Below are 19,996 nucleotides of genomic sequence, written 5' to 3' on the forward strand. Positions count from 1 at the left end.
ACAAAGGGTATTCTATTGGTCATGCCCCAGTATAATACTCTGGACAGTTCACTATACCCTATGTAGTACACTGTAAAGTTCACTGTACCATGTTCTGTACACTATACAGTTCACTGCACAGTATGCTATATAGGTCATAGTGCTTTATATAGTAGTCCCAACAGTTCCCAGCGTCCTGTTCATCATACTATGAATAGTAGATTGTACGATCATAATACTCTGTTTAGTGCACTGTATAAAAAGTACATAGTGGAGTAGCCTGTACAGTTCATTGTATAATATAGAGTACTGTTTACATAACACAGCACCCTGTATTGTACTCTGTTCAATTCATTACACTGCAGAGTTCACAGAATCCTGTACATTAAACAGTACTGGTCTTGCCATCTGCTTAGAATGTTTTGCAGTTTCTCGTGCCCTTCATGATACTGTGTGCCATTCATAGTATCTTGGATATTACATTGTATATTTCACAATACACAGTGTAATGTCCTGTGCATTTCACAGTACCCTATATAATACACTGTATATTTCACTGTGCCCAGTATAGTATGCTATACAGTTCACTGTACTCGGTACAGTCTGCTGTACAGGTCATATAGTAGTACGTGTAGTAGTCCCAACAGTTCGCAGTCTCCTATAGAGTGCACCATACTATGAATAGTAGATTGAAAGAACACAGAACCCTGTATAGTACACTGGACAGATCTAAGTACACAGTGGAGTAGCCTGTACAGTTCATTTTACAATATAGAGCATGGAGGATCAAACAAAAATCTCCAATATTCAAAATATTGGACAAGACCCTGGACTTCCCAATATCTAAAATAGTGATCAAAACTCCAGACTTTTCAAAACTTTTAAAGGGAAAGGGGACAACTGGATTGAGTTTTGTGGGAAATACACAAACCCAAACCTCAGAGCAGAGATTATTGTCCAGAACTATTGCTCAGCTTAGAATTCCAATTTACACCTCTTCCCTAATGGGACAATCAACTGGAACCAACAAACGCGAGCCCAAGATAGCTTTAATACCTTGGGCTTCACAGCACAGGCAGCAAGGGGCCTACAGAGAAACTGGATATTCAACCTCAATCGAAATCCATTCACACATACTCTAACATCAGAAGAAAAACACCTGAGCACAATAGAAATCACAAATTTGGCATGGAGATAAGGAACCCACAGTCAGTATAGTCGGTCATGAGGATCGTTGCCAATAGAATCACTACCGAGATCTACCAGACACAGGTCTGTTATGAACCAAGAGAACCAGCAGCAACCGACCATGACCCACAGAACTGAAACCAACAACTCTGAGAAACAGATTCAATCAACCCTACAAAGTCCTCAGACACAACCTGAGACAAAAACTGGACCCGCAAAACCAACAGAAAATGAAGAAAACCAGGTACTCACCTGATCGACCAATATGCACCTTACCACATCAGCAGTCTGAACCCAAACTGAAAAACTGCAGTCTTTGGTCTTTATCTAGGCTCCATTTACAGCAAGAGGGAACAGCCAGGCATACTTCAAATCCATGTTTCTCAGTGGTGAGCTTAAAATTCCCAAGACCCCAAAGTTCCAACCTAGCTCGCAGGGAGCTGAAGTCAAATGGTGACAGTGCATTGGAACTTCAAGAGTAGGAATTCTGACACAAGAGTTTGAAATTGAACACTGTTGTTTCCTCTGTGCGTCCATAGGATAATGTTTTAATAGTGTTAATCTAGTTAATAGTGTATTAAACAACAACTATTCTCCTGTGTAATTAATTATGTCAATTTCCTTTTTTATTGAATTGTCTATTTTTATTGTGTATATATATTAGCTTATGTATTTTAAATAAACAGAGATTCTTTTACTCTGAAACAACTGTATACTGCTCTTCATTTCACATTGCCTTAATAAGTCCAGTATCCAGAATCAGGAATCTGGGAATGATTCAAAACACTTACTGATCAGAAAATAACTGATTGCAAGCCAGAACCATACAGCACTCTGTTCAGTGCACAGTCTCCTTTAAAGTAATCTGTACGGTTAACAGTACCCTAGATAGTACTCTTTACAAATCACAGCACCATGTATAGTACTCTGTTCAATTCACGACATTGTACTGTTCTCAAGAAACATCCCATACCTATCTCATTGTCTTCACAGCTGAGTCGCACCAATCCAGGCAACATCTTGGTGAATCTCCCCTAAACCCTCTCAAATGCAATCACTTCCTTCCTATTATGTGACAATCAGAACTACACACAATATTCCAGCTGTGACCTCAATATCATTATATACAGTTCCATCACATTGGACATTGGTCTTGTATTTAATTCCTTGGTTAATAATTTTTTTTAAATGTAATCCCTACAGTCTGGAAAAGGGCCCTTAAACCCAGAAGTCCACACCGGCCCTCTGAAGAATAACCCACCCAGATCCATTCCCGCTACCCTATATTTACCCCTGACTACTGCACCTAACCTACACATTCCTGAAGATTACAGGAAATTTAGCATAGTCAATTTACCTAACTTGCACATCTTTGGACTGTGGGAGGAAACCAGAGGACCAGGAGGAAACCTACAGAAACACGGAGAATATGCAAACTCCACACAGACAGTCGCCCGAGGCTAGAATTGAACCCCAGTCCCTGGCACTGAGGCAGCAGTGCTAACTGCTGTACCACCATGCTGCCATAAAGACAAGTATCTACCTTTTCAACCACCTCATCTACATGTTCTGCTGCCTTCAAGGATCTATTGACATGCACACCAACGTCTCTTTGAACCTGTGTACTTACAAAGGTTTTACCATTGAACATGGATTCCCGTACATTGCTATTCCTCCCAAATGCTTCACCTCACACTTTTCAGGATTAACTTCTATTTGTCATTGTTCTGCTCATCTGACAAGCCTGCTAATATCATCCTGTTGTCTAAGGATTTCCTCCTCACTATTTACAGCACCACCAATGATCATGTCATCTGCAAACTTACTGATTATACCTTCTACATTCATGTCTAGATCATTAATTTACACAACAAATAACAAGGAACCCAGCACTGAAACATGTGGCTAACCATTGGTTACTGGCTTCCAGTCACAAAAAAACCCTTTGAACCATTACCCTTTGTTTTCTGCCACAAAGCTAACTTTGATTTCAATTTGCCAATTTCCCATGGATCCCATGGCATCTTAGTGACTTAAACAATTTTCTATGCACAAACTTATCAAAAGCCTTACCAAAGTCCATATAAACCTTACCTACAAATCCAGTCTCCTCCTCAAATAATTCTATCAAATTTGTAGAGTATGGTATACCAGTCACTGCCGATGATGTAGTTTAAATTCACTGGTGAGGAAACTTCCAGAAACAATTATGTGGGACAGAATTAATTGCTCTGTGGATAAATTTAGGGTGCTTAGTAATGGCCAGCATGAATTCCCAAAGTGAAGGTCCTGTTTAACTGACTTGTTGTACATTTTGAAGAAGTAACAGAGAGGTTTCATAATGGTGAATCTATTGTAAATAAATTTACAAAAGGAATTCAATATATTGCCACATAACAGAGGTGAGAGAAATGTTATAGCTGATGTAATACAATACCATATGCTACAAAACTGGCTGAATAATAGGAAACAGAGACTCATGATTGGTATTTTTCAAGCTGATTGATGGTTTTCTGATGTACTACTTAAGGATTATTATTGGGATTCTGTTCTAAATTTTGATGTGAAGGGAAATTCAAAGTTTTCTAAATGGTACGAAACTTGGGAGGATTGGTAACTGATGATGTTCAATGCAGAGAAATATGGTTTTATAGGAAGAACATAGAGAGACAATGTAAAATAAAGAATACAATGCTGAAATGGATGCAGAAATAAAGGAATCTGCATGTACTTGTCATGAGAAGTGACAGAATAGATAGCGAGATCTGTTAACAAAATTGACTGTATCCTGGGCTTTAAAATAGGTGCAGTTAATGCAACAGAAGGCAAAATGTGCTGAACTTGTATAAGATACTTACTAGACATCAATTGCATCCAATTCTGGGTGCCACAGTAAAGGGAGAATATCAATGAATTGTAGATCATGCAGAAGTAGTTTACAAGATGGTTACAGGGATGACAATCTTCAGATGTAGGTCACATGGCACCCAGTTATAGTCCAATAGGTTTATTTGAAGCTATCCAACTTTTGGAATGCTGCCCCTTCATCACCTAACAAAGGGGCTGCCCTCCAAAAGCTTGTGTGATTTCAAATAAACTTGTTGGACTATGACCTGGTGTCATGTGACTTCTGATTTTGTCCACCTCACACCAACACCAGCACCTCCATATCAAATCTTCAATTTTGAGGAAAGATTGGAGAAGTTGGGACTGTTTTCCTTAGAGAGTAGAGTTCTAAGACAAGATTTTATTGAGCTTTTCAACATCCTCAGAGGTCTGGATAGAGTAGCTAGGGAAAACTGTTACAACTCATTAAAGGAGCAAAATGAGACACCACAGATTTGAAACTATTTTCAAAAGAAGTAAGCCAACATGCAAAAAAAAAAGTTCACACAGCAAGTAGTTAGGGTATCAGATACCATGGCTGGAAATGTAGTGGAGGAAAATTCATTTGAGGCATTTAAGAAGGAATTGAATGATTACTCAAATGGAAATAATGCGCAGGATACAGGGATTAAGCGGGAGATTGCCATAGAGATCTAAACACAGAAAAAGGCCCTTTGGCCAAACACATCTGAGTCAGTCAAAAATAGCTACCTAACTATTCCAATCTTATTTCTAAGCACTTAGCATTGCAAGTGCACATTTAAACACTCTGAATTGTTACAAAGGTTTCTGCCTCTACCATCCTTACAAGGCAGTGAATTCCAGATTCCCACCATCTCCTGGATGAAAAGGTTTTTCTTCACATCTCTGCTAAACCTTCTGCTCCCCCATCTTAAATCTGTAATCCCTCATCTTTGATTGTTACCTCAAGAGGAAAAGTTTCTTCCTGTCTACACTATCTGTGCCTCTCATAATTTTATACATCTCAATCATGTCCCTGTCAATCTTTCCTTCACAAAGAAAAATAACCCCAGTTTGTCCAATCCGTCTTTGTAGCTAATGCTCCAGCCCAGGTAACATCCTAGTAAATCTCTTCAGTGCTATCACATCCCTCTTATAATGTGGATTCCAAAGCTGCCGAGGGCGGCACGGTGGCACAGTGGTTAGCACTGCTGCCTCACAGCGCCAGAGACCCGGGTTCAATTCCCGCCTCAGGCGACTGACTGTGTGGAGTTTGCATGTTCTCCCTGTGTCTGCGTGGGTTTCCTCCGGGTGCTCCGGTTTCCTCCCACAGTCCAAAGATGTGCAGGTAAGGTGAATTGGCCATGCTAAATTACCCGTAGTGTTAGGTAAGGGGTAAATGTAGGGGTATGGGTGGGTTGCGCTTCGGCGGGTCGGTGTGGACTTGTTGGGCCGAAGGGCCTGTTTCCACACTGTAATGTAATCTAATCAAAAAAATCTAATACTCTCGCTGGTTCATAACTTTCATTTAGAGAGCTACTACAGACACATTGGGCCAAATGACCTCTGAATGTACCTTAACACTTCTGTAATGCAATATAATACTTTGTGTATCTCACAGTACTCTTTAGGCACAGAAGTAATGTCACTATACTAGAAGTTTGGAACCCGAGACTAATGTTCTAGGCACGTGATAAATGGTGACATTTACATTTCAACAAAATCTAGAATAGAAAAGCTAGCCTTATGGTGACCAAGTTGCCACTGATTGTGGTGAAAAGTCCTCAAGTTCACTCATGCCCTTATGGAAGAAAGAATGCTATCTTCACCCAGTCCAGCATATCTGTGATTCCAGGCCCAGAACAATGAGATTGACCCTTAACTGACTTCTGGGCTAGAGAAGTTCAGCAACATCCATAATCCCATGAACAAATTACAAATAGAATGTTCTGCATAGTACCCTGTGCAAAACCCTAGATCGTACTCAGTATAGCACATACTACTGAATGTTACAAGTGTACTTGCTACTAAGGTACAGCTAAAGTAGATTCATGTCAGTTGCTGACTTTGAAAATATCCCTGTCAGAAATTAAATATATCAACATCATCTGAAACTTAATTTACTCCATGGCCGATCAGCTTCACAGACTGATTGCTGGTCCTCACCCAGTGAGCTTCTGTTGCTTTTCAGCACAATGATTTAATAATTGTAGCAATTATTAGCAAGAAGCAGGAAAATTGATAGCAAAAATAAAACAGGAGCTTAAAAAATTCAAACTGATTTGAGCTTCACCTTTATACTCACTGTGACACACACACAAATATTCACCATCATGTTGCTGCAGTTTCCATGGATACAGACATGTGGCTTATACTGTCCAATCACCTCAGAACAATTATCACCTGTGTAAAACATTAAAATTAAGAGTTAATTATAATCCATCACTAGTTTTACCCCACTGGCAGCAATGTTAACCTCTAGGCCTTTTATAGTAAAAAGAGCTAATTACAATAAATGTCAGAAAGCATAGTTAAATGCCAACTCTAATTTCTGAGCCATTTATTTAATAATCAGTGACAGACTAAACCTAAATGATAAAATAAGAGCTAATTATTACCATTGTCACTTCTGTCTCAGTTAACTTGTGCATTGTTGATGGAACAATTCATAAACAGCTAATAGGTGTGAATGTGACACACCTGACAAATCTGCGGAATTTTGATTGTAAAGTCAGACAATTTCCTGGAATTCTAAGAAAATGAACTCCCTCCTATCTTGCTGTAGTTTGTTTTAAAATGGTGCACGTTTCAACATTAGTTCAACTTTGTGACAGGCTCTTGAACATTGGAAAAGTACTTGACAGATTTACAAAGTCAGAAGTCACATGACATCAGATTACAGTCCAACAGGTTTATTTGATAGCAGAAGCTTTTGAAGCCCTGCCCCTTCACATGGTGAAATAGGCCACTCAGCTACTCAAGCCTAGTCTGCTGTTCAATAATATCATGGCTGATTTTATTGTGGCTTCAGCCCCACTTACCTTCCTGCCCTCAATACATTTCTCTTTTGTTAGTCTAGAAGTGATGACCTCTACCTTCAAATGCTGAAACCATGCACTGTAAAGAGGAACAACTCCAGTCAGTCCAGGAATACCTTCACAGTCATTCAATGGGCTGTTCTAATTACAGTTCATGGGGATGTATCCAGCTAGTCACTTGGTCCTACCAAAGCTCAGGGACTCATGTCCTTGCAGTACACAGATTAGAGCCAGTTAGTTGGACAGATTAAGTGCAAACAATTCAGGAATTATATGGAGATCAGTTGGGGTGCTCCTGAGGTATGAGCCTGGGGTGGTTGGCCATGCTTAGTCAGGATTATTCTGCCCAGTCAGTCCAGGAGAAGTATGGCTATGTTCACTCTGGTGGAGCCTGGGTTTTTAGAATCATAGGCTGAACCGGGGTCTTTCCATGACACCCTGGGAAAAGCAAATAGATCAAGTCTGGGGAAGTGCTTCATTTACTGAATGGCTGATCACAATGATCACTGTGACAAGGTGCAATTTTAAATAATGGTGTGAGCTCATGGTTAGACGGAGGGGACTGGGAGCCCTCTCGGTGTGGTGGGGACGGTTCGGGTAACTCTGGTCTCTGAATGGGAAGAATAGAGGGAACTAGGGGTAAAATGGTAATAGTAATGTAGAGGGGCTCACTGAGACTAGGAAGAAGAAAGCTGAAGGATCAAGGTGGCAACATCAAATGAAACATGAAAAATGGATGGATATTCGTAGGTCACATGAGAAGCTGCAAGATACTCAACTCAACACAAAACTGTATTCTCACCATGCTGGATTAAAAGACAACCATGCAATGTCTTCACAAAATGGCTAGAAACACATGCAACGTGGAAGTTATATGTTTATTCTACAGTGGCAGAGTTTGCAACTTTCTTTGTTGAGGCCTTAAGCAATTCTACACATCTGCCTTCAATCATTACTTCATTTAGCTCCTTAATTGTCACAAAATGCAGATATCAAATTCAAGCGATCATCAAAATTACATTGCGCACTCTGAGTGCTCCTCAGCAAGTGTTAGTCGTAGACTTATTGAGATCTATAGCACATAAAAGGCCCATCAGCCCATCATGTACATACTGATCAAAAACAACTATCCAAATGTTTTAATTTCATTTTTCAACACTTGGCTCGTAGTCTTGTATGTCTTATCATCACAAGTGCATATTTAAATACTTCTTCAATATTATGAGGGTTTCTGCTTCTATCACCTTTACAAGCAGTGAGTTCCACTTGCCCACCATCCACTGGGTGATATTTTTTTTCAAACACATCCTCTAATCCTTCCGCCCCTTGCCTTAAATCTATGGCCCCTGGTCTATCAAGGGGAAACATTTCCTCCTGTCTACATTATAAATGCCTGTCGTGATCTTATACATTTTTATCAAGTCCCCTCTCAATCTCATCTGCTTTAAGGAAAACAATAACAGTCTGTCCAACATAAAGACAGAGGTTGATAGAAAAGCTCAACAAGTCTGGCAGCATCGGTGAAGACTCATCAAAGTTAACATTTCGGGACCGGTGACCCTTTCTCAAAATAGCCTGTCCAACCTTTCTTCAAAAGACCATAAAAATAAGAAAAGGATCATGACTGATCTGGCATTCCTCACGTCCATTTTCCTGTTGTTTCCCCATAAGCTTTCTTTCCCCTATTGGTCAAGGAATCTCTCTTTCTCAGCCTTAGACATTCACACAAACTTTGCTCCACAGGTCTTTCTGGCAAGTAGTTCCAAAGACTCTTAAGCATCAGAGAAGAAATTCCTCCTCATCTCAGTTTTAATTTCACACCCCTTTATTCTGAGACTTTGCCCTCTTGATCTTTGAGTATCCCATGAGGGGAAACATCCTCTCAGGATATACTCTGTTAAGCCCATTAAGAATTCTATATGATATCATTGGATTGTTTCTCATTCTTCTAAGCTCCATTTAGTAATATCTGTTTAGCCTTTGCTCGTAAGACAATCTCTGCATACCAAGGATCATCCGAGCAAACATTCTCTGAACTGCCTTCAATGAAGTGATATCTTTCCTTAAATAAGGGGACCAAAACTTCCCATAGTACTCCAGATGTGGTCTCACTAGCATCTTGTACAGTTGCAGTAAGACTTTCCCACTCTCAAGCTCCAACCCCCTTGAAATTAGGGCCAAAATGTCATTAACCTGCTAGCTTTCTAAGTCCCTTTAGTTTGCAGATTTCTGCAATTAATCTCCATTTAAATAACACACTGTTTTTTAGTTCTCACTTCCAAAATGAACCACTTTACATTTTCCCAAATTATACTCCATTTGCCAAATTCTTGCCCACTTACCTAACCTACCAATATCTCTCTGAATACTTCTTGCATGCCTCTCATAACCTGCCTTTTGTGACCTGCTCTTTTGTGAGGTATCTTGTTCAATGCCTTAGATGTCCATATGCAACATATCTACTGGTTCTCCTCAATCCACTCTGGTTGAAACTTCATTGAAAAACCCTAATCAATTAGTCAGATCTGAAACTTTTCAGCCCAGGTAACATCCTAAGAAATCTCCTTGACACATTATCCATAGCACTATCATGTCCCTCTTGTAATGTGGTTTCTAAAACTGTGCAGAATACTCTACTTGTTAGGGTATTTATACAGTTCTAGCACAACTTCCTTCCTCTTAAACCCTATACTTCAGCTAATAAAAGTGAATGCTTCATATATGCCTTCCTAACTAGCTTACCCAAATGTAACTGATACCTTAAGGGATGGTGTACATTCACACCAAAGTTCTTCTGAATCTTAGCGCATTCCAAAGGATCCAAGTGCATCATCTCACATTTGTCCAGATTATATTCCATTTGCCACTGACCAACCTATCTTTATCCCCCTCTAATCTAAGGATAAAGTTATCTCTCACTATTTACCCCTGCACCAATTTTTGTATCATAGGAAGTGTGAGGTGCACTACTGTATGGACTTTTGATAACAAAGACAACCTTGAGCCCTGCTTATATCTTTACTCAGGCTGCCTGGTTCTGGAGAGTGGTCTATTTTCATGATGAACTGAGAAGAGGACTGACCCTCTCAAACTCACTGTCTTCAGCAGCACCTCAAGATCTTTCTCAGTAAAGTGGGGAGCAAGCTTATAAGCTAACTTTTATGCTGTCCGGTTAGGGTTTAGAAGTGAGCAACAACATAAGAGGTACTTCCTGGCTTGTAGCCTCTGAAATGTTATCCGGCTGGGTATTAAATATGGTGCTAGAACCTCAGAATCTAGAAGGTCTCAACATTGGCCAATATTTCCATTTCACTCACCATGCGATTCACCATCCCATTAGGAGAACTACTCAGATGAGAAATGCATGATTGGATGAGATAGCTAATGGTAAAAAAGATGCCAAAAAACTTGTTCACTACCAGTCTTTAGCTTCATATACAAAAATCTTAACCATAAAGACTTACTTGAAATGTGCTTTCAGAAATAAAATAAGATAGATTTGGTACATCACAAGCTATCATTCTAAAGCATGGTCTGCCACTTATTTAGATCACAGCTGCTTATGTCTTAATGTCATCTACTTTTTTGTTTCCTTAACTCTTGATATTCTTGCCTAATAAAAATCTATTGAATTCTATTTTGGAAGTTTTTAATTGATAACCATCCTCAATATTATTTTCAAGGGAATGGTTCACATTTCCACTATCCTTTGCATGAAAAATTGTTGTCTCACATTAGTCCTGAATGGCCTAGTTTCATTGATGTCCGCTATTCTAAACTCCCTTCCTCCCATCAGCTTCTCACCTTCCTCTAACTACAGAAATAAAAATTTATCTCTTCCATTAAATCCTTTAATTATTGTCAAAACTCAAGTAGATTATTTTTTAATGATGTATATCATTCACATATGGACAGAATAATCTCTTTTGACCAACACAGGAACTGATAAATGTTCTCTCCAAAGGTCACTGGTGCAGATACTCCACCAAGGATCTGCTGAGGGGCCCCATGCTGTCCACACTAGTCAGTTGAAAGGAAAATTCTAGAAGTATTCAAAATCAAACAGATGGCACTCAGCTTTGCGACAGGTGGCTGGTGACATTTACAAGTCTGAATCAATTAAGTATTTAAGTTAAGAAACAGCAGATGAATTTTGACAGGATTGAATGCAGTTGTAAAGATGAAACATGTAAATTTTGTATATGAACAAGTATCCAATATCAAACATCTGAGTTTTTTTGTTAAGAAGAGATTTTTCTGTCCAGTTATTAATCATTCCCTTGATTTCATGTTCTTATCAATGCAGCTATTATGATAAAGAATGAGTAATTTAATATTAAATTTTTAATCACAAAAATCTATGGATGACAGCAGATTGATAATATTGTGCACAGTGCATCTTTCAAAACTACTTTGAGGGGTTGTTGGTGAGCATTTGGAAATTATTGGGAAGGATGTTTCTGCAAACTGGAACTCAGTGGAGTAAATATCTTTCCAGAGTAGAACTTGTGTTACAGGTGAAAGGGAATTCAAATGTTCAAAAAATGCTGACATTGCACAACATAATTACTGATTTCAGCTCATGGCATAATCCTTTAGGTATGAAGGCAATCTCATGTTGCTTGGTGTGCTTGGTTCAATGAGAATAGAATCCTTCTGCCCAGGAAACAAATACCTATCAGCTAACCAGAAGCAGACAGCATTCCCCTTATCCTTGATGTCATATCACATCGTGCTATCACTTCTTAGAATCTCAGAATTATTATAATGCAGAAAGAGGCCATTCAGCCCATCATTTATGCCTGAACCAGTTCTAGTGCCGAAGGCCTATTACCTGTCTTTCCACCATATCTCTGCACTTCTATTTCTAGTGCAAATAATCATCCAATGCCCAGTTGAACCTGCCTCCATCACATTTCCAGGCACTGAATTCTGTACCCGGGCTATTCATTGTGTAAAAAGACTTTTTGCCACTTCACGTTTGCTTTGTTAGCATATCATTTTAAAGCCATACACTCTTGTTCTTTTCTCTTAACAGCAGGCAAACTTCTCGTATCTACTCTGTCATCTACCCATGATTTTGAAAACCTCTGTTAAATTTCCTCCCAGTTTTCTTCTCTCCAAGAAAAACAGTTTCAATTTGTTTAACCAATTCTCATAGCCAAGGTTCCTGACCCATGGAACCATTCCTGTAAATCTCTCTCCAATATATTCCTATAATGTGATATCTACAACTACGTACCCCTCATTGCTCACAATCCCCACAAATGCCATTATTTTTAATTTGTTCATAGAATTCTGTTTAAGTGTTCTCATGTAGTTAAAAGGTATAGATTTAAAGAAAAGCTCAATGAGTCTCACCCACATTATGAGACACTGCAGTATTGAGGAACTCTGGGCCCTTGACCATCATCCTGTTGGGGCTCTGCAGGTCAGTTCTTGCATGGGAGTTCTCAGGATTAGTAAGTGAATGCTTTGCTTAAATAACACTCTAAAGTGCTATTCTTCCACAGATGCATTCTTCCACAGATGCATTTTGCAGCCCTTGACCAGCTGTGAGATTACCTGCTTATCATAAACATGCTAACAATGTAGCATTCCTTTAGTACTGCACAACAATACCAGCCTAAGATATATGCACCCCAGAGTCAGATTTGAATCCACCTTCTTCAGTGTCAATGGCAAAAGTGTTATCCAGTAAGGCAGCTCCAACAGCTCTAACCAGCCTGACATCTTTTGATAAAAGCAGATAATGCTGTGTTGAAAATCATTGTAACAGTGCACCTTTATGTAATTGACCTGATCAATTTTGACATGTTTGTAAATTCTGTGAACACCCAGTATTGGGTTTGTTGCTGAAACAGATGGTGGTTTTAGTATTTCAGCTTGTACAAGTCTTAACTAATCACCATTGATCACAGGCAAGTGCTTACCATGTGTTCTGTAGCAGATAACATAAAATTAGCATTGTCGACAGTTTGTCAGGAGCTGGCTTTATCAATTACATTCAGTGATGCCTGCAGATGAATAGAATTCCCAGACACTCAACATTGGATTGTTTTATTGGTACTTAGTCAAATACACAAATAACAGGGAAAGATTAAACTACGAGCATCCAAAGATGACTTGCATGTGCCAGAAAGTTAGTAAACTGCATAGAAATGGACAGTGAACATAGAACACTTTTTATTCTTTCATAGGATGTAGGCATCACAGACAAAGCCAGAATTTGAAACCTGTCCCAAACTCTCTTCAAATGGAATGATGTGCTCGGCCAGTTCACAGGACAGTTACAAGTGAACCATTTATATAGGCCAGACCATGCTAAGGATGGCAGATCTCCTTCCCTAAGGGAGATTTCTGAACCAGATGGGTTTTTCACTGCTCAACATTACTGAGCCTATCTTCCAATTGCAGATCTGTTTTGTAAATTAAACATAAACCTCACCAGCTTGCATGTCCCCAAGGCATTAGTCTAGATTACCAGTCCCCTGATATTATCGCTTCACCACCATCTCATACATGGGTAAATGCCTGGATACAGATGTTGCCTCTAGCCAAATGCGGTACATTCCCATTGATCCTGTACACTTTGGTGTGTCCTACAACCCAAGGTCTTTATATTTGACTTGCCATGATTCTGACAGTGCCAGTTGGGTGAGGTATAGCTTTCTACTTTCATAACTCTGATATGTTTTTGAATGCATTTGTGGACAGATGGTTTGTAGGAGACTACATTCTGTGATTAAGGTAATAAAGTGAGGGCTGTAGTGCTGTACCTGCCAAAAGAAAAAGCGCAATGTGGGTTTCATTCACTAAGGAAAATGAAGAAGGGCCTTTATCTTTACAATTCTGAGAGATTTTGATAGATAGGATAATGAGACAAGGTTTCAACTTATGGGAAAGAATACAGCCAGAGGCCATCAATAAGAAAATAGTTCCCTGAAAATTCAAAAGGAATTCTGAAGAAATTTACAAATGTACAAATTAGAAACAGGACTAGACCATTGAGCCACTCTAGTGTTGAGAGTGTGGTTCTGGAAAAGCACAACAGGTCAGGCAATATCTGAGGAGCATGAGAATCGATGTTTCGGGCAAAAGCCTCATTCCTGATGAATCTCCTTGTCCTCAGATGCTGCCTGACCTGCTGTGCTTTTCCAGCACCACACTCTCGACTCTGAGCTCCAGCATCTGCAGTCCTCACTTTTGTCTCATTGAGCCACTCTACTCTTCTCCCCCATTCAATAAGATAAAGGCTTATCCGTTCATGTTTGGAATTCCACAAATCCACTCATTGTCAATAACCTTTGATTCCCCTGCCTATTCAGAATCCATCCACCTCCATCTTAAAACCATCTATTGATATCACCTACACTACCTTCTGAGGCAGTGAGTTGCAAAGTTGCACAACCTTATGAGAGAAAAAAAAACCCTCATCTCTTTCCTAAAAGGATGTCCCCTCATTTTAAAACTGTGCCCCCGAGTTCTCGAGTAATTCTCAAGATGTTACAACATTTCCACATCTACCGTGTCCAGACAGTTCAAGATGTTATTCACTCAATCAAATCATCTCTCTATCTTCTAAACTCTAAGTGAAAGTGACAAGAACCCAACATGTCCAAACTTTCCTCACAAAACAACCATTTACTCTATGTAATAATTCAATAAACCTCCTCTGAACCTCTTCCAATGCATTTACATTCTTCTTAAAATAAAGAGACTAAAACAGCGTACAGTATTGGAGATGTGGTCTCACCCATGCACAGTATAATTGAAGCATGACATCATTTTTTTATGTGCAAGTTCTCCTGTAACAAACACAGAATTCTACTGGCCTTTAATCACTTGCTGTACATGTTTAGTATTTTGTGACTCATGCACTTGAACACCTAAAACCTTCCATGCCTCAGAATGTTGCAGTTGTTGACCATTTAAATTATACACTGTTTTTTCATTTTTCCTGCAAAAGTGAACAACTTCAATTTTTCTCACATTATAACAAAACACTTTCCTATTGTTTTTGTGCCATCTGCAAATTTAGCCACCATGCAATTGATCTTCTCACTTAAGTCACGAATATACATAGTGAAAGGTTGAGGATAAAGCAGAGGATCATGCAGGACCCTACTTATTAAATCCCAGATTGTTATAATCTAAAAAATGCATACTTTATATTTTCTGCCAGCCGGCCAATTTTCTATCCACATGAGCATGTTATTCCCTATACCATAAACTCTGATTTGGCATAGTAATCTATTATGTGGCACCTTGTTAATCAATTTCTGGAAATCCAAGTATAGTATATTGATGGGCTCTTCTTTATCCACAGCACAAGAACTCTAATAATTTTCCCATGATTTCTCTTCACAAAACCATGCTAAATCTTCCTAATTTCCTTGAATCTTCCTAAGTGTCCAGCTATATCGTTCCAAATGATCGATTCTAACACCTTCCCCACAATAGACAGCAATCTAACTGGTCTGTAGTTTCCTCTATACTTGCCTTCCTCTCATCTTGAAGAGGGGTTATCTTTGCTACATACTAGTGAATGGAACATTTCTAGAAGCTAATGAATTTTGGAGAATTAACACCAAACGTCTACTATGTCATGAGTCACCTCTTTTAATATACTAGGATGATTTCCAGCAGGACTCCCAGACTTCCCAACCCTCAGCTCCATCATTTTGCACAGTACCAACACCCCTGTGATTACAATTTCACCAAGTTCCTTTCTTCCTTCAACTTACTCATTTACATCAATTACAAGTACTTTTTTCTGCATTCAATATGGCAAAGAGACAGATAAAATACTTATTCATTACATCTGCCATTTACTTATTATCTACTATTACAAGGTAGTAGTAGATAGAAAGTATTCAGCCTGCAGCTTCGCAACCAGTGACGTTCTGCAGGGCTATTCTGGGACCTCTGCTGTTTGCAACTTTTATAAATGGCTAGGATGAAGAAGTAGAAGGGTGGGTTGGTAAGTTTGCCAATGACACAATGGTTGGTGGAGTGGTGGACAGTGTGGATAGGTGTTGTAGGTTGCAACAGGACATTAACAGAATGCAGAACTGGGCTGATAAATGGCAGATGGAGTTCAACCTGGAAAAATGTGAAGTGATTCATTTTGGAAGGTCAAATTTGAATGCAGAATACAGGGTTAAAGGCAGCATTCTTGCCAGTGTGGAGGAACAGAGGGATCTGGGGTCCATGACGATAGATCCCTCAAATTTGCCACCCAAGTTGATAGGGTTGTCAAGAAGACATATGGTGTGTTGGTTTTCATTAGCAGGAGAATTGAGTTTAAGAGCCATGAGGTTATGCTGCAGCTCATCAAGCCCTGGTTAGATCATACTTGGAATACTGTGTTCAGTTCTGATCGTCTCATTATAGGAAGGATGAGAAAGTTTGAGAGATGGTGCAGTGGAGATTTACCAGGATGCTGCCTGGACTGGAGGGCATGCATTGAGAAGAAAGGTTGAGGGAGCTAAGGCTTTTTTCATTGGAAGTAAGAAGGGTGAGAGGTGACTTGATAGAGGTGTACAAGATGATGAAAAGCATAGATAGAGTGAATTGTCAGAGAATTTTTCCCAGGGCAAAAATGATTATTGCAAGGGGCATAATTTTAAGGTGATTGGATAGATGGGTGGTTTGGGGAGATGTCAGAAGTAGTTTCTTTACACAGAAAGCGGTGGGTGTGTGGAATGCACTGCCAGAGGTGGTAGCAGAATCAGATACATTAGAGACATTTAAGTGATTCTTGGATAGACACATGGTTGATAATAAAATGAAGGGTACGTCAGTTAGTTTGATCTTAGGGTAGGATAAAAGATTGGCACAACATCAAGAGTTGAAGTGCCTGCATTGTGCTATATTATTCTATGTTCTATGCTCTATTAGCCAATTAGCTCCACATTCTCATCATCTGGAGGTCCAAATCTCACCCTTAAGTATTATTTTCCTTTCAATATATTAAGAAAGACTCATGTGGTCTGTCTTTCAGTCATTCACTGTCATTCTTTTTATTTTAGCTAGACATCTGACCTGACACACACCTTTGGGCAATGATAGGCTTTTTCCTTAACATGACATGCTCCTAACGTCTTATGTTAACCACAGAAAATAGTCCTGCCCTTAGAGTTTTTCTTTCTAGTAACAATATCTTTATTCTCAATATTTTGAAATATCCTTTTAAATATTTGTGACTGATCTCTGTCAATGTATCCTAATCTCAGATTCCTAATAAACTTCCTCACCCAAAGAGTAATAAGAATGTGGAACTTGCAAGCACAGAGAGTAGTGAGGTAAATAGCAAAGATGCATTTAAGGAGAGGCTAGATAAACATAAGGAAGAAGAAAATCAAACACAGACAATGCTCAAGAAACTCAGCAGTTCTGGCAGCATCTGTGAATACAGAAACAAAGGTAACACTGAGTCCATTGATGACTCACTTTCAAAACTGAAAGGTGTTGTACTTTTCACAGAGGCAGACAATGAGCAGGAAAGCAGATCACGTCGAGACCCAATGCAAAAGATAAAAGGGGTTGTTAGTGGTGATGAAAGAGAAAAAGAGATGTAAAAAATGTGCAAATTGAGTTGAGAATGTGAGAAGGTTAGTCCTCTGCACTAAGTGCAAAGTAAACAAGATGTATAACAGATGAGACTATGTGGGGAAGGGTGGTGTGCAGTGGGTGAGAATATAAGAAAATGGAGAACAGATGTAATGCAGTCAGTTAGAGTCATAGATCTGTACAGCACGGAAACAGACCCTTCAGTCCAACTCGGCCATACCGACCAATATCCCAGCCCAACGCACGGTGGCTCAGTGGATAGCACTGCTGCCTCACAGCACGGAGGGTCCCAAGTTCGATTCCAGCCTCAGGCGACTATCCGTGTGGAGTTTGCACATTCTCCCCGTTTCTGTGTGGGTTTCCTCCAGGTGCTCCAGTTTCCTCCCACAGTCCAAAGACGTGCAGATCAGGTGAATGGCCATGGTAAATTGCCCATAGTGTTCGGTGCATTAGTCAGAGGGAAATGGTCTGGGTGGGTTACTCTTGGGAGGGTCGGTGTGGAATGGCTGGGCCAAAGGGCCTGTTCCCACACTGTAGGGAATCTAATCTAATTCCCATCTGCCAGCACCCATCTCACGTCCCTCCAAACTCTTCCTATTCATATACCGATCCAGACGCTTTTTAAATGTTGCAATTGTACTCGGCTCCACCACTTCCTCTGGCAGCTCATTCCATACACGTACCACCCTCTGCATGAAAAAGTGGCCCTTAGGTTTCTTTTATATCTTTCCCCTCTCACCCTAAACCCATGCCCTGGAGTTCTGGACTCACCCACCCCAAGGAAGAGACTTTGTCTATTTTTCCTATCCATGCCCCTCATGATTTTATATTTCATGAACAGCCCCAGCCTATTCAACCTCTCCCTATAGCTCAAATCCTCCAACCTTGGCAACATCCTTGTAAATCTTTTCTGAACCCTTTAAGTTTCACAACATCCTTCTGATAGGAAGGAGACCAGAATTTCACGCAATATTCCAAAAGTGGCCTAACCAATGTCCTGTACAGCCACAACATGACCTCCCAGCTCCTGTACTCAATACTCTGACCAGTAAAGGAAAGCATACCGAGTGCCTTCTTTACTATCCTATCTACCTGCAACTCCATTTTCAAGGAGCTAAGATTCTGCACTGTAAGGTCTCTTTGTTCAGCAGCACTCCCTTGGACCTTACCATTAAGTGTACAAGTCCTGCTAAGATTTGCTTTTCCAAAATACATCACCTTGCATTTATCTAAATTCTCAGCCCACTGGCCCATTTGATCAAGATCCCATTGTAATCTGAGGTAACCTTCTTGGCTGTCCACTACACCTTCAATTTTGGTGTCATCTGCAAACTTACCATCTATACCTCTTATGCTCACATCCAAATCATTAATATAAATGATGTAAAGTAGTGGACTCAGTACCGATCCTTGTGGCACTCCACTGGTCACAGGCCTCCAGTCTGAAAAACAACCCTTGACTATCACCCTCTGTCTTCTACTTTTGAGCCAGTTCTGTATCCAAATGGCTAGTGGTCCCTGTATACCTTGAGATCTAACCTTGCTAGCCAGTCTCCCATGGGGAACCTTGTTGAACACCTTACTGAAGTCCATGCAGATCACGTCCACTACTCTGCCCTCATCAATCCTCTTTGTTACTTTACCGAAAACCTTAATCAAGTTTGTGAGACATGATTTCCCACGCACAAAGCCATATTGACTATCCCTAATCAGTCCTTGCCTTTCTAAATACATGGACATCCTGTCTCTCAGGATATCTCTGAGCAGATAGGGAAAGCCATAAATAAATACTTTGCTTCAGTTTTCTCTAAGGAAAGGGACCTTGTTGTAAATGAGAACTTTGAGGAGCTGGAAAATACAGGCTTGACCAGATCAAGATTGATGAAGTTGATGTGATGGAAACTTTGGCAAACATTAAGATTGATAAGTCCCCAGGGCAAGACCAGATTTATCCTAGGCTGCTCCGGGAAGCGAGAAAGGAGGTTGCCAAGCCGCTAGCAAAGATCTTTGCCTCCTCACTCTCCACAGGAGTCCTACCAGAGGATTGGAAGGAGGCAAATGTTGTTCCTCTTTTCAAGAAGGGTAATAGGGAAATCCCTGGCAATTACAGACCAGTCAGTCTTATGTCTGTGGTCAGCAAAGTTTTGGAAATAATTCTGAGGGAAAGGATTTATGACTATTGGGCAAAGCATAGTGTGGCTTTGTGAGGGGCAGGAGAAAGTGAGGTCTGCAGATGCTGGAGATCAAAGTTGAAACTTTATTGCTGGAACAGAACAGCAGGTCAGGCAGCATCCAGGGAACAGGAGATTCGACGTTTCGGGCACAGGCCCTTCCTGAAGAAGGGCCTGTGCCCGAAATGTCGAATCTCC

The sequence above is a fragment of the Chiloscyllium plagiosum genome, unplaced genomic scaffold (assembly GCF_037043375.1).
Source record: "Chiloscyllium plagiosum isolate Xiang-an unplaced genomic scaffold, Cpla_swu_hap1 HiC_scaffold_3, whole genome shotgun sequence".
NCBI lineage: Eukaryota > Metazoa > Chordata > Chondrichthyes > Orectolobiformes > Hemiscylliidae > Chiloscyllium > Chiloscyllium plagiosum.